Here is a 14,650-nt window from a genome sequence, read left to right as displayed (position 1 = left end):
TTATTTAAAGGCCTTTTTTAACAGTACACACACACACAGATATTTATTTATATTCACAAAAATATATACCCATATCCACATTAATATATTTTTTCAATCTAATTTCCTGTGAAATATTATATATTAAGTAATCAACATGTGCTGTGACTGGTGGTGTATAGATATAAATATAAATATAAAAAAACATTTTCGAGGTATTCTTATAACTCCACATTTAAACTTGAATATTTGTAATTAGGATTATACTTTATTCTCTCTTCTTTTTGAATTCATACTGACTGCTCTACACTGTACACACCCCTAGAAATATCTAGAAGCCGTTGGTGTCCACCTCCACACGCTGTCAAAAACCCCTGTACTGCAGTACTCCAGTGGGTTTTCCACCCTTGTGTACACACTTGTACGTCTGTAGAAACACATTAGTCTGTGTCTGTGTGTACATGCCAGTACAAATGTGATTCAGTCCATGTAGTGGCTCCTTGGTCACCGCCACTTCCTGTTTATGTGGTTTTGTCACATTATGGAAATGTGGAGAAGATGATGTATGGAGCCTTCAGCTCTGTGTGCTGTGAGTGTTTGGTGCTGCACTCTCTGTTTTTGTCCTGCCCTCAGATGTGGATGGATGACTGCAGAGCCATGATATTATGATCCATGTGCTGAAACCACTCCCTTCCTCTGGCTGGTTGCAGCCTCACCACTGCCGTGCCTTCCTTCAGCTGCGTGCCTCTGAGTGAAGCACTGGCACCGTGTCAGCCATGGATTATAGAACAGAACAAATCCTTTTGATGGTCCAAAAAGAAACCGTTTGGTTTTTATTTTTACCACTTGGACACAGACACTCTACTCAAAACCACATCGAGTGAATCTCATGGGATTTAAAGCAAAGGTCACATTAGGAGCAAGCTTTGTTTTTCATCACTCTGCTGTAGCTGCTGCTACCACTCACCAATAGTAATGCATTTTGTGTCAATTATAGATGCAAAGAAAAGAGTATCCAAACATAAAATTAGTTAGTTTTTCTTTATATTATAGTTATTTATTAATGAAAAAATGTTGGCATGGTTGTCCATCGTTAACAATGATCTGAGTTCTTTGAATCATTAGTCCGCTTGCTTAACGATTCCTGATACCCCGGTTCCTAACGAAATTAAGTGTAAAGGCAGCAGCAGTCAGATAGGGCTGGGTTTTACACTGTGAGGAAATATCTACAGTGTGCAGACACCTTTAGCCACAATTAATTTACCGCGAATGTGCCGTCTTTATTGTCGGTGTAGTGGAGCTGGCAGCTCAGCGTTCTCAGCTGCTGTCCTGTGTTGGTGTGTCATCCTGTTTTCACTACGGTGTGTGAATGAACGACAAGTTCCTCCAGTGGAACGTGTTACCGAGGCGACATCAGATTCATTCATACCTTCTACCGTACTACTACAACATTAGCTTTCCCACAGACACACCTATTAATCCAGTGCTACTCATAGATAAACTGTGAGGCCCTGCACGCAAAATGTTACTATTTCATTTTCAGTTTTAATTTAGTGGCCAAATGTTGAGGCCCACTTCACATTAAAGATGAAAAATAACCCTCTTTGGACTTGATGTTATTTTCAAACCCACTAAGAATCAATATGGTGTTAAATTGATGGTGTAAATGGAATGAGAATCTCTAAATCCTTCTCCATTTCCATCGGATCTTCCTGATCATGTCGTTGTAGTGTTACGTCTCCTCAAGCCAATGAAAATGCTGCCCCTAATTCAATATTTATTTCGATGATCATTCTGTGATCAGAGCTCTGAGGTAATAACAGAGGATCACAAGTACTCTTCTTAAAGTTCACTTCATCAGAGCTCTGAGGTAATAACAGAGGATTCACTTCGTATAAATGACATCAGAATGAATGTATTCCCCAGTGGAGGTCGAACAACAGTATGTTGTAATTCTCTTCTCATCCTTTAATCTTTTTGCAGCTAGTGTTAGCACTGAGCTGAAGACACACACACACACACACACATTATGAAAGCTGATGCTCAGCATTGCCCTTGAGATACAGAATGTTTGCGTTCGATCGGTGTATGGTGTGGAGGGAAACAGAGAACAGTGACAGGCAGCTGTGAATGGAAGTGTCATACAGTCAGAGTGTGTATGAACGCGTGACAGTTAGCAATGTTGCTAGTCTATACTTTGTCAGGGGCTGAGTGCAGGTTTAGGCTTGGATCACAGCTCAATACCAATCATTACCTGTGAGACTGAAGCAGTGGCTCAAAGTCCGACCTCTGACCCACAGCCCACATGACATGACAGGCCTGGAGTAACCGCTGCCACAGCAGCTCGACATATGCTGTGACTGATGGTGTCAGATTTGATTAACCTGGACTTGCTGCTCTGATGTGCCGCAGTCAGCGCCACCTCACTGTCAGCACCGCAGGCACCTGCCAGTCATAATCAGGGCATAATCCACCACCTGATTGTGTTTGTTTCTGTGCGCCTGTGTACGCAGTCTCCACACAGAGGTGCCCTTTGTGTCCCTGCTGACACCATTATTCCTCTGAATAATGTCAGCTTTGACACATTCATTACACCCAAATGAGAAAGCCAGAGATTTAGCCTTGCAGCGGCTGGTGAAGAATACAAGTAGATGTCAGTGGCGTGGAGCCTTCTTTAAATTCCAGTGTTCTGGCTGCCTCCACTTAAGGATAATGTATGCAGAGTCTTGGCCAGCCTGGACACATGCAGAGACGGAGGTCATCTCTGCAGCAGCATTAACACACAGGCACAGTCAGCTGTGTGGTGTCTGACGCAGACAGTCGGATCAGTAAACAGTCAGCTCATCACAGAGTTCTATATGTACTTAATGACCAAGAAATAAAATTGAAGAAAAAAAAACAGTAACTAATGTTTTGTTAGTGTTATTTAAATTTCATTGTTTATTGTTAATTTCATACGTTAAGGCACTGGTGTCAAACATACAAACAGGTCCGTTCAATCTGGTCCGCTTGATTCATTTTGAAAGTGAACGTTTAACAACATGTTAGTTGAGTGAGGATGTTGTTCTGTGATTCGATGCGTGCCAGTATCTGTCTACCCTCTCTATACCGTTTAAATACTGCCCTGGGGATCAAGTGTACAGAACATGCATAAAAACATTAGTTCCACTGTTTTAGCAGGACTATAGGTTTTTATTTTCATTAATTATCACTGCGTGTAGATGAGGTCAGAGGTTGATGGTACGGCCTCGAGACAGTTATAGCTGTGGGGGCTACTGACATTGATGATAAGGACATTACCACAGCAGATACCGGGGTGATTATACTAATTATCTTATAACTATCTTATGCTTAATAATTAGCATTATATGTGAGGAAGAGACAGAGAGAGGGGGAGAGAGAGAGAGAGAGAGAGAGAGAGAGAGGACGGGGGGTGCAGGTCTGGGAATCAGCAGAAAACGATGAAGACAGTGAAGAAGAAGTGTCAGTGAGTGAGTCAGGGAGAGTACAGGGAAGATGGAGGAGGAGTGTGGGAGGATGTTCATTAACTTAGTAGGGAGGGATCGTCAGCATGACTGTAGGCTGGTGATCTCCCCCAGCTTCAGTTCCAGAGACGCTCATCTCTCATGGAGAAGGAAGTCGACGCCCTCACAGACTCAGAGCATCAAACGTTTCAGTTTCAGACTAAATGGTGAACTTGTCGATTTGCGTCTTAAAAACTATAGTTTTATGGTCAATTAGGGATGAATAGCATTAATTTAAAAAAAAAAATCACAGATGATGTTTTTGTTTCTTTATTTCATTTCATACATCAAATTTGAATAGATTTCACGGCTGACCTTTTTTTTCCCCCACCCAGAGGCAGAAATCTTGATTTTAGCAAAGGAATAACACACAGTACCAGCTCAGCATGGCCTGGTCTACTATAACAGTACAGATGGTACAAGGGGGTGTAGTGTAGAGTTAGGTTCTTTTTCTATATGCAGACTCGTCAGTATCGTCAGTGGCTGTTGGAGATGTTAGAGATAACGAACCAGACATACCGTGTGTTTCTTTGTGGGTAATTGATTGAATATTTAAACCTTCCAAAAACCTCGTAATCTGTACTTTCCCAAAATATAGTAAAACCTAAAGTTAGAAAACTAACTTTACTAAGTAAAAATCTTAGATAGGATTTATTATATTTACACTTACAAACCTAAATCTGTTGGATAAACATGGCCGAAGACATGCACAATATAATCAGCTGCAAAACCCATAACGCTTACTGACGGGTCGATCACCGGTCGGACCAGTCTTGAAGAAGACCTGCTGATTACGATCTGGGGTCTTCTGTAGACTTTACCCACTGTTTACTCCCTCAAGATACAACAACCCTTGAAACTCTTATCACTACATTTCCTGTTGAGTTCCATAAACTCAGTCCCAGTCCTAGTACTACAAGAACTAAAACTTGATACTTCCTTTGACTTCGTCTTCGTGTCAGATTTTCCTAAAATCCAGATCTGCTGAGTGAAGTGCCGCTTTATTTCACTTAATGATGAAGAGAAAATCCATGTGAGACTGAGGGTTGCCGCAGCCAGTTAATCCCCCCACCCCCCACCCCTCCACACCCTGTTGCCCCACAGACCTCTATAAGTCAGTTAGTGTTATGATGTTAATACCTCCTCATGAAGCAGGAGCTCAGCACTGCATACACTTGTGGAGATTCATTTGCCGTCCTAATGACCTACATTAATGATGTTTTAATTTTCTACAACCTAGTTTGTTTTTGGTTCAGTTTTTGTTGTGTTTATACTGCAAACTTTGGGGCAGAACTTTAGCCGGAGGATCCAGAGTTTATGTTGAGGTTTTTAAAATATTTGAAACACTGTGCACTAATTACTATCTAAGCGACGTCCCCAGAGTCAGCTGCAGGTGGTGATGAACTCATTACAGGCTGTTCCTCCCATAACCACTGCTGCAGCCTCTGCCGATGCCAAACATCCTATTTTTCTATTGGTAATTGGTGAAGTGAACATTTAAATGTGTTCTGTTTGTGTCCAAATTAGGATGATGTGTTTTTGTCTTCCAACACTCACTGAAAGACTGTCTCAATGACGGAGGTTGGGGGGGTTGTTTGTTAAATTTGAGTAATTTCTAAGAAAGTGACCACATGTTAGCTCTAGGTCAGTGATCGTCAACTGACAGCCTGTGGGCCGATAAACATCAAATAATAGTTAGACAAAACTGTGAGTTACACTTAATTTGATTTGAATTTCTTGTCCCCGAGGTGTCGCTCCAGAAAAGGTCTGTCCCTCGGACAAATATACTTGTTGACCAACTACAGTATTACTGATGAAGGGGAGGGCGGGGTTACAGCACGGGCAGTTCTCCAGTCCAGAACAGGGTCACAGATAGAGACAATTCAACATTCAAACTCAGGTCTTCATCTGTGGTCAAGTCAGACTACACGGTGAACACATAATACTACGTGTTTACTACTGTAGTACAGGGTTCCCTCTCTATATCACGGTTCTCCTTTCGCTCCCTCAGCACATTGCTTTTTTTTTTTTTAATCTGATCTCACAAAATATAGCGATATACAACTGTACTGTGCATATAATTGTGTAGGAAAAGGTAACACAGTCTAGGCAGGGTTGATAACAGTGTGGGGGAGGTTCAGAAAAGGGTAAATATATACGTAAATAATATAATAGCTATCGCAGCTCTACTTTGCGATTTTTATTTTTTTGATAGGAGAGGGATCACAATACCTGGTGAAAACCAAGGCATATCCAAGGAGAACAAGTTCCAAACGCTTGGTGATATTTCTCCTTGTTCAGTATTCAGTGCATGAACTTTACCAATATCCCATTATGACTTCTTGTGGGTATGTGTGTGTTTCTGCTGTGGCTATACTTGTGGGGACATTTTTTTTCTACTGTTGTTGTGGGGACACATTGTCCTTGTGAAGACATTTTGAACGTCACCTCTGAGTGAGAGGGTATTTTGAGAGTCAATAGGAGTTAGGATTGAAATTATGGCCAGATTATAGATAAGGTAACGACTCAGATTAAGACAATCATTTATTTTGAGAGTCAATAGGAGTTAGGATTAAAATTATGGCCAGATTATAGATAAGATAACGACTCAGATTAAGGCAATCATTTGTACGTAATAATAAAGGCCAGGGTAAATAGAAACCTGTGTTTGTCGGAGTGTGAGCAGTCGTACAGTAACTGGTCTTTTCACAGTTGTCCCTGGTTTCCATGAGTGTCTTTTCAGCCTGACACGGGGTTAAGAACTAACTCTTCTATGGATTGAAGCTCTGATTTATTTGTCTTATTAGTCGGCCACCGCTGGCAGAGTCCGTCATCTGAATTTAAGCGGCGGATCAGAGCCAGGACTAATCATAGGATGTTGGTGGAAATTCACCATGTGTTGAGCTGCAGAATGTTTCTGTCTGTAAACTGGATTAAAGAGCACATGTGGAGCTGGGTCCATATCTGATACAAACCCACATGACGGTCATGGCTCCGATCACAGGTTTAAACCACCGGGCTGCAGCTGTGCTGTGATTATACATTTCTATTAACCTTTCTAACCTATCAACTCGCTCTTAATGAGGTTGGGATATCCACACACACACACACACACGGTGAAGTGTGTCAGAGGATGGCAAGGTTTTTTTTTTTTGTTTTTTTTTACAAAAAGAGAGAAAATGGGACACTATTTAAAAACCTTTCATTGGTCCGTGATCTTATTTGGAAAAAATGTAAAAGAAACTTATAATTTATAGACTTGTCTGTTTTAGCCCATTAACACAGAATGAATATTTGTTTCGTTAAGTAGCCACAGTACATCAATGACAAAATCTTTATTAGTTTCATTTATCTTAAAAGTAGCAAATCTTTTTTTCCTGCTTATATCTACCAATGTAAATATATTTTTTATCAGATTTTTCCTCTCGTACTGCTGTAAATTATTATTCTTGTTTCATAGTTTAATTAATTTTGTAATTAATAATAACATTAATTTATGCATTTACAATACCTTGATGTTGGTGAGGTTAGTAAACAGTCATAGCCAGAAATGTAATGGTACTTATAATTGGCAAAATAATTTCTTTTGCTGTTTATGTTTTTTGGTTTTTGGCCAAGACTTTACATTTCAGTGCATCCAGATAACTGTTACTGGTCATAATTCATTGATTAAACATATGTAAGAAACTATAAACTATATTCTGTCATTCTATTGACTTTTGGTTCAGACTTTGGACACGTCAGACTGCCACACCTGAAGTCATGTTTAAAGCCTGCGTGTCAGTAACGGTCTGAAATTGATGTTGGGGTCAGTGATTGAACAGATACGGCCACTTTCATTCTCTGTGTGATTCTATTTGCGGGTGTCAAAGATTAATATAACACTTTGGTGTGACCTCCGGCACCGAGGTATCGGCAGCTTTATTCCTCAGAGATCTGTGAACTTCAGATCTGTGTGTTTAGGTGTTTGAGTTTTAAATGTGCACAGAAAAGAACTTAGATCTGAGGTCCAACCCCTGCAGGACTCGCTGTACCCAGATCTATAATCCAATCTGAAGAATCAATATGCTGCTGGACTGTTGTGGTCAACAACCGTCCGAGTTGAAGCATGTCACAGATTATTTTCCACTGAGCCGTTTCAACGTCAAGGACAAATGTATTAAGATCAATACAGACGGAGGATTTTCTGCTTCCATGAAGAGCTAATAAAACAACGGCTACTGTTGCCATTGGAATTTCACACACATTCACCATTGATTTTTATTTTTTCCTCTCCCAACATTTTAGAGCCGCAGGGTTGAGATGCAAATTTTTATGACATTTTTGACTTATTTTTTAAGAACGTGTTGAACTGGAGCATCACAACAGGCCTGTGATTATTACATAAACCCACAGAGAACTAAGCGGCAGTGTTGATTTCCAATCTTCAAGCATGGATCAAAGTGGCCGTTCCTCCTCCTCCTCCTCCTTCTCCTTCTCCTCCTCCTCCTCCTTCGTCCTATCCCTCCCACTCCGATGGTAGTCAAATCCTGTTTTGCCCTGTACATTAACATTGCAGTAATTCCACTTGATGTTTGTTTGTAGCTTTTGATCTTTGTTTACATGGTGCTTCGTTAAAAGCACTTCTACTGTCGGCCGAAAACCCTCGTCTGTCACTGGTTTCAGGTTTGCCCATAGTAGTGATGCAATAACATAACATGGTAAAATTGGACCAGTTAGTGGATCCAGGTCTAAATGGTGAGCTGTAATAATTCTTGTCTGAATGGCAACATCCATGTAACTGTGGAAAATAAAAGCTCCTCAATGGAATCTTGACACACGCAGACTTGGCTTTGATGATTTGTTTAGAAATTCGAATAAAGGCTCCCAGACTAAGATATGATAAGATAAGTTCTTAATTTGTCCCACAGTGGGGAAATTCACTAAAATAATTAGATAGATAGAACTTTATCAATCCCTCGAGAGTTCCCTTCAGGAACATCAGGCCACTGATGTGATTATCATCGATGAGTATTTGATCCCACTCTGTAGCGAGAGTAGAAAGTTGTCAACAACCACCAAAGGCTTATTCAGATTTGTTAAAACAGAACTCATTGGAAATGGGCTACAAGATGGCTACAAGGGTTTTGACCAGATTTTAGATAGAATTTTAATCATAATTCTGCACCAATCAGCACGGCACTGGACCGTACAGGTGACAACACTAACCCTTGTAATGTGAGGGTTAAGTCGCAAGTGTATGACGAGAACAAACTCAACCCGACCCAATCCCACCTAATGAAAATTTAAAAAATAAATAAATAAAAAAGAGAGATTAATCTTGTGTCCTTCTTTTCATAACTACTGGACTTGATGTTAATGATTTGATCAGATACTGATTTGGTTTTATTCAGGTACCTGGAGCTCACTGAAGCAACTTTTTTTTTTGTTTTGACTTCTCATCTCCACTGTTCCTTTTATCTTTAACCGTATCTTCCCGAATTGTGAGGAAAAGGGTTTTTTTTACGATACGTGCAGGAAAAAAAAGGCATCCCAAATCCTTCGAGTGTAAATGTAGACGTGGCTGCTGTTGAGGTATTGCGTGTTTCACATCTACGGTTCTTCGTGTTTATTGTGGAGCTGTTGCTCCTCTTCCCAGTTTACGTGACCAGACGTTCCACTAATTGCACGTTTTATCTGAGAAAAATGTGGGATTGAAATTCCGAAGTATCACTTTGAAGAATTTTCAAATCCCATTGTGGTTTTATAGAGGACGTTAGAACATCCTGTCAAACAGGAAGAACGTCCCTTTGTGGAGCTTTTTCTAAAGAGCCTTTAAATAATTCAAATATTCCAAACACTTACATTTTATCTATTTTTACCAAAACACAAAACCAAACAGTAAAAAAACATCTCGGTCCAATTTAAAGCTTATATCCATAAAAAATACAAAAACAAGTGAGTGGGACTTTGTTGTTCGTTTCTCCACTCGTAGCTGTAACTGTGTTCAGGTTTCAGATTCCCAGGTTGGGCCATTATACTTCATTATACTAAAACTAAACAACAATCTACTGTAGTCAAATACTTTTCAAATTCATTATCAACACTGCCTCAGTGATTTGGTTTATGTTAGCCAGTAACACAAAAAATGTTCAAAAAGTAAATTAAAATAGGACATTAACATTGACTGGCACTCCATATGTTAATGAGGACTGCGTTTATAAAACAGGGGAGCGTGGGAGACAGTACTCCTTTAAATACTGTCTTCTTGCCGAGATCTGAGCCATGGTCTTTTATTAAATGCAACTTTTGAGAGAATAGATTCTTTAGATTAACTTTATTAGAATTTGTCACCTTTCTTTTAATTGTCTGCGAAAAGAGCTGGAAAAATACCAGTGTATTTCTTTTTTTTTTGTGGTTCTCAACCTAAGGTATGTGTTACACCAGTGGTACTTGGGCTCCCTCTAGTGGTGTGTAGTGAATATTGTTCTCCATAAGGATTAGATGCTGACTTGATGAGCCCTGGCTCTCCTTGTCTGTGTTTTATGAATTAAATTGAAGTAACAGTTGTAGTACTGATCAATATGGATCAGATATGGATTAGTACTTATGGATCAATTCTCCATAAGGATTAGATGCTGACTTGATGAGCCCTGGCTCTGCTTGTCTGTGTTTTATGAATTAAATTGAAGTAACAGTTGTAGTACTGATCAATATGGATCAGATATGGATTAGTACTTATGGATCAATCCTATAAGGACTAAATGATCTCCTCCATCAGAACAGACCAGAACTGCTGCAGTATGTGTTGGACATATTGGTGGTGTGTGGAGAGGCGTGTTCATTTTCTTTACACAGTTTAAAAACTTTCATTATCATTGCTCTAGTCTGTAAGAACTGGTGACATCTAGGGGTGGTGGTGTAGCCCTGATACCTCGTCCTGCCCCCCTACCACCACCACCTATCCCCCCCACCCCCCATAGCGTCTGGGAACTATTGTGGCTTCTCTTTCCAGGACAGATGTGGTTCTTAACAACTGTTGTCAACTACTGTCCTGTAGGTGTGAGTCAGCTGAGGAGGTTATCGTAGACACTGACTTGTTTACTCCTTTTTTCTTCTTCTGTGGTTTACGCAGTGGCTTTTTGTGGGTGGAGCCTTGTATTCTCTAAAAGCTCAGCTTACACAGCCTGTGCATTTGGGCTGCTGTGGAAACATTACTGCAGGCTTCATTAAAGCTGGGCCTAAAGTGCATCGTATTCTGGAGTGAGCGCTGAGTGAAACCCAGATCCTCCAATGACGGCTAACGATAGAGTCCACTTTCAGGCTTTTTACAAGAATGTATGTATGTTATTGGGCAAATTTCACTGTTTTTAAAAAAAATGTAATTTATTCTATAATTGCGATGACGTGACGATGAACCTAATTCTCCTCTAAACTGTTGTCGTCATGGACTTCCTCATTATAGTCATTTGGGTTTCCACTAGTGCTACAGATCTGAGAAAAAAATGATATTATTATAAACAGAAGAAGACATCCAGTCACATTACAGTTACTATTCTACAAATAGTAAAAAACAAAATTAAAAAAAAATGTTATCGCCCCACACTGATTAAGTTTATTACATTCTTTTTAAAAAAGTACAAGTTTTTCTAGTGCTCTAATTTTCTACAGAGCCAGTTTAATGATGTAACAAATGATGCATGTCTGCTTTATGAGAGAAGCTAAAACAACAGTGCCACGACTAATCAATACCAACTAATCAAATGTTCCACTTCAGATTGTCGCCACTTTTGGGTCAGTATTCAACCATCCAATGATCTCAAAGTAGCTTTGTTTTTCTTCCTTTATTTCGAAGGTGTCATCCTGTAAATCTGCACAACAGCAGAGGAAGGAAAAAAAAACAACAACTCACTGCTGCTCCTTCAGCCTGTCTTTGTTCTTCAGATTCAGGACTCATTTAAATTTGGCTTCAAAATAGGCAGAAATATTAGAAGGAATATTTTCCCTGATTTAATTCTCTTCTTCTTCTGTACCCTGCCTCTCTCTCTCTCTCTCTCTCTCTCTCTCTCATTTACATGTACTGTTACACCTACACAAACCCACTGTTTGGTGTTAGGTGCTTCTTTGACCTGTGAGTGTACACAGTATCTCTGTGTGAGCTTCTACAAAGGAAGATTTGGTTTCCCAGCAGGCTTCACTACATCCGATTATGGGTCTCATACCAAATAAAAATGCCTCAGACCAAAATAGAGAGAGCCCTGAAACAAAGGGAGCAGAAACCTGGCAATATTAGAAATAAAATATTTATATATATAAACTGAGGAGAGCAGAAGAAATATTTATTAAACAAGGATCATGTAGCATGAAGTACTGTACATGAAATGTGGGCTGTGCAGGCATAGAGGTAGGATTTGATGTGCACGCAGATTCTAGCCAATACACATCCCTATATATATATATATATATATAAAAAACTATATTTATATACACACCCTGATATATATATATAGAGAGAGAGATAGATTTTTATATGATTTATATATATAAATACACACATTTATTTATCCTCTCTCGTATTGGCAAGAATCTGACGATACGACACGTATCACAATACAGGGGCAACGATACAATATATTGCGAATTACTAGGATGGGATTTAGTGGGACAGGGGAATCTAATGAACCAACACCAGGTATATTTGACTGGGAAGTGGTGATAAAAAGTCAATACACTGATGGAGGATATTTATACGGTATCAGAAATCCAAATATCGTGCTATTTCTATGACGACAACAAAGTCTCTGGGGTCACCAGAAATTTGTGATGTCATATGGGGTCAGGAAAGAATGTTGGAACCGCTGCCCTACACTGGAGAACTTCAGACATGACGAGGTGGTAGTTACCATGTCTTTGTCCACTTGGTTGTGTCCTCGTACATGCGACAGATTAATGCCCAATAATTACTTTTAACCGATGTCCAAAGAATGTTCTGCGTGGGTCAGTGAGGGTGGACACCTACAGGTGGATTATATTTTGCACTCAGAGCCATTTGTCTTGCGTTTGTCTTGTGTGTAAATGGAGTTCTACGTCATGTGGACAGGACTGATGACTTAGTGCTGCCCCTGCGTCTCCGTGGGCTCTGTTTCTCACCACTGACAAAGAAGCCCATCAATCACCCTTCATGGCCAGACACTGGGAATGGATATGGAATACTGATATGGCTCTAAGACCTAGCTGGATTATGAACACCCATCAGATCCACAGAGATGAACTGAGATGTCACACATCTGAAGACATAAGTATTCATTCAGATGAAGGGAACTCCTCATGGACTGAGACACCAGAAGAACCTTTTAGTCCTGGCTGCTCCCATCAGGGGTCAACACAGGGGGTCATCTGCCTCCACCTCACTCTGTCTCGTCTCCTTCACTGTTACACCAACCATGTCCATGTCTTCCTTTATCATATCTATAAATCTTCTCCAGGATCCTCCTCTGTTCCTCCTTCCCACGTATCCACTTATCAACATAGGATGAAGATGTTCAAACATCACAGTCCCTGGTAGTCTAGTGGTTAGGATTCGGCGCTCTCACCGCCGCGGCCCGGGTTCGATTCCCGGTCAGGGAACATCTTTTATGGTTGCATATTGAATCCCAAATGGAGTGACAAACGGACATAAATACAATTAATGTTAAACTCATTTCAGGGAAGTAAATATTGTGAAAACTTTTAAGCTGTGTATTGTACAAATTAAAATCAGTTTGACTTAAGTTTGACTGATCACATGGTGGATAAACTCTGGAAACTCAAACTTTAAATATTTAAATACTTTATTACCACAGGGCTGGACTAGTTCAGAGTGTTTAGTAGTATTACCTTAAGTATCTGTTTTGTCATCGAGTTTATTTCTGCTTCTGTTTCTAAGTTCATGAACAGCTCTCCGTGCAGACATCTCCTGTTACCTGCTGTGTATTCTTGGTGCTCACAGTCTGTCAAATAGAAAAGTGTTAGCCTTCCCATAAATATCACACACAGCAGCCGTTGAACCGGCAGCCCTGCAGTGTCCTTAGTTTAACTGTACACAGATGTACGGCTGTACACGTTAAATCATCTCTACTAATTGACTCTCCTCATGTTCAAGCAAAAGAGAAATAATTGACTCTCCTCATGTTCAAGCAAAAACAGAAGACTATTCTGTACACATATATGTCTCTCTGAGTATGTTTATATATATATATATAAAATATATATGTGTATATATCTTTGTCCAATCAATCAGTCAATAGACAATACATATACTGTAATTCACTTCATAAAACTACATATCTCCTACATACAGAGTCTTTGTAACCAACACAGGCTGCCACAGGGGGCGCCAGTAGAGACATGTGGTTCCTCTGGGAATCAAACCCAGGACTCTCTGCATTCAAGGCAGGCACACTATAACAATCATAACATTTTAATGTAATTCTGAAGAAAACAGAAGTCAAAGGTACTGAAAGTTAGCATCCATATTAATAACCCCCCCCACCCCACACACACACACACACACACACACACACAGAGAGGCTGTCATGAAGACAGAAATCTACTCCAGGTGTACGCCACAGAGCCTGAACACAGAACACTTGCCTGGAAGCTGAAATGGATTCCATCCAAAAATGTGTTGTAGTCGGGCTCCCTGATCACAAAGTTCAGATTCAGTGCTGCAGGTGAGAGCACAGCAATTAATGAGGAAGAACAGAAAGAACAGAAGAAAAAAACACAGATTCAGCTCCTCTATAATCTATGACAATCACAGTGGAGCAACTGGGATTATTATAGATTAATGAGCCAAATCTGTTGACTATTATATATGTGTATATATACATAGATTCATAGTATGTGTGTATAATATATATATATATTACATTTGTCTGTACCAGTACTGTTGTAGTTGAGTTGTAGTGAGTTTGAAGAGTTCAATTCTGTATGTTAATATGTTGGATTTCATATTTTAGTTTATTTATGAATAGTTTTCAGTTATGGTTAGACTGTAGTGACCTACATGACGTGGTGCATTAGTCAGTCTGGTACGTACTCCCATGTAAGCCTTATATCTGGCCTGGTTGTTAAACAGTATATCCACATGGTGTCTTGTTTGATTTTCTCATGTTTCATTGACTGAC

General features: G+C 39.8%; 1 non-coding gene across 1 annotated transcript; it reads left to right on the top strand.

The window, feature by feature from the left end:
• The first annotated feature begins 13,037 nt into the window (after positions 1 to 13,037).
• trnae-cuc (transfer RNA glutamic acid (anticodon CUC)) lies at positions 13,038 to 13,109 on the top strand. Its single transcript has one exon. It is a non-coding gene; the product is annotated as a tRNA-Glu (tRNA).
• The last annotated feature ends 1,541 nt before the right edge of the window (positions 13,110 to 14,650 follow it).

Source organism: Cynoglossus semilaevis, chromosome 5 (assembly GCF_000523025.1).
Source record: "Cynoglossus semilaevis isolate Cse_v1.0 chromosome 5, Cse_v1.0, whole genome shotgun sequence".
NCBI classification, from domain to species: domain Eukaryota; kingdom Metazoa; phylum Chordata; class Actinopteri; order Pleuronectiformes; family Cynoglossidae; genus Cynoglossus; species Cynoglossus semilaevis.
This window is presented reverse-complemented; position numbering and strand designations above follow the sequence as displayed.